Source organism: Pipra filicauda, unplaced genomic scaffold (assembly GCF_003945595.2).
Source record: "Pipra filicauda isolate LSUMZ 115617 unplaced genomic scaffold, ASM394559v2 scaffold116_size3395265_pilon, whole genome shotgun sequence".
NCBI lineage: Eukaryota > Metazoa > Chordata > Aves > Passeriformes > Pipridae > Pipra > Pipra filicauda.
Genome location: NW_024103618.1, coordinates 282,391 through 284,141, shown reverse-complemented (window position 1 = coordinate 284,141; position 1,751 = coordinate 282,391). Strand labels below are relative to the sequence as shown.

The 1,751-nt window shown below is 43.2% G+C and overlaps 1 long non-coding RNA gene across 1 annotated transcript; it reads right to left on the bottom strand.

Annotated features, from left to right (window-relative positions):
* Nucleotides 1-238: 238 nt before the first annotated feature.
* On the bottom strand, nt 239-829 carry LOC120324006. Its single transcript, XR_005564994.1, has 2 exons — nt 433-829; nt 239-305 (listed from the first exon to the last, which is right to left on the bottom strand). It is a non-coding gene; the product is annotated as an uncharacterized LOC120324006 (long non-coding RNA).
* Between the last annotated feature and the right edge of the window lie 922 nt (nt 830-1,751).

Genomic DNA, 1,751 nt, shown 5'->3' with positions numbered 1-1,751 from the left:
TCTAGGTACTAAAAAGTGCAGTTCTAATGCAAAGTCCTTACACTCCACACACTCACTTTGTATTAAAGCAAATGAAATAACTTGTTGAGATATGTCTGGAGGCATTAACCTTACCTTGCATTACTGCACACAGTTTTAGAGAAAGCCACTGCTATGAGATTTGAGAGGCTCTGCTGGCCACCAAGTGCTGCCTCCTTACTAGTGTTGTGACTGAAAACATGTGATGCTTGTGCGGCACTTTTCTCTCAGTTCCCAGGTATTTATTTAACTTTTTCAAGAATGGAAGTTCTGCTCTTAGAAGTCACCTGAAACCTGAAGTGAATGGATGTTATAGATTAGAAATTCAAGAGAATTTTTCTTTTTCCTGTCCCCCCCCACTGTAGGAAAGACAGAGTTTGAATGGAAAGGGGGAAGGGAGTTAATTAGCCTTACAAAAGAACTAGCTAGCCAGGCTGCATTCCTCGCTGATGGTCCATCAGAGGCTGGGAGGAGAGGGGAGGAGTTTTGGGAGGGTGGGGGCTGGCTCTGCTCAGAGGGGAGAGGGGCAGACGGCGGAGTTCGCTCTCTGGGACGGAGACGGGGATCTGCGTGCGGGCATTTGGAGAGAAGGCCTAGGAGTCTGTCTTTCTGGCTTTTCGTCCTGGTGAGGCCAGACCACCGGACTCGGTCGGCTCGCACACTGCCTCGTGACTCCAGCCGGGACCTACTGGGTTTTCATCAGAGAGGTCTGTGCTTGCTGGGAGAGAAGGGCAGAGCCTTGGAACACCGTCATCTGGGAACAACAAGAACTGCAGGCCCTGCACCTCCAGCGACCCAACAGCGCCCCCTGCAGGCCATGATTAGGACTGTGCTAAAGGACAGAGAAGTATTCATTCAGACTTTTTGTTTGTTTGTTTGTTTTTCTAGGACTACTGTCTTGGTTTTTTTGTGTTCTGTTACTGTTTTTGCCAACATACATATATCTTTTTAATAAAGGGTCGTTATTTTTTCTGTTTGTTTCCACACTTCCTCGATTAAAGCCCCTCAATTTTGAATTTACAATTGCTGAGAGAGAGAAGTTTGGTCTATCTCATAACTCATCCTCTTTAGCAAACATTCCAGTCCTTTCAGACTGAGACAATGGATCTCTGACCATACCTGGCCATGTTGCAGCTAGGCAGGTCACAAAATGTGAAGAGGACAAAGACCAAAACTAGAAAACATTCAGAGTTAGAAAGGGTTAGTAATGCAATCAGCTTTCAGAAATATCTGCCCACCATCAGGATGCATGCTAAATTGTATTCTCCAAGAAAGCTTTTCTACTACAAATAGCATGAAGAAGACCTAGCAAGGAAGAAAAGTGGAGAGGGGGCAATCTGAGCACTGTCTCTCTACTGAGACAAAAAGAAATGATTCAACTGAACTGCATTAAGACCTCCACAGAACAGAACTTAATTACTTGGGGAACACTTAGGCATTATAGTAATAAGCACTACAGGAAACTAATGCAACTGTATAAAACATTAAATAGCTTAATTTATTTCTAATACCTGTTTTTACCCGTTACCTTATTCTAACCTTTCTACCACATTTAGGGCAATAGCAGTAAAATAACAGCAAATTCAGATGCATAAACATTTCTTCTGCTTTTCTCCTATCTCACTAACTCCAATATATCCAACTCTTCAGTGAGTCTCACTGTAGCTGCTCCTCAGAGATATCAGAATCATGGAATCTCAGTTTACATTAAATATGTAAAAAAAGCTTCTTCA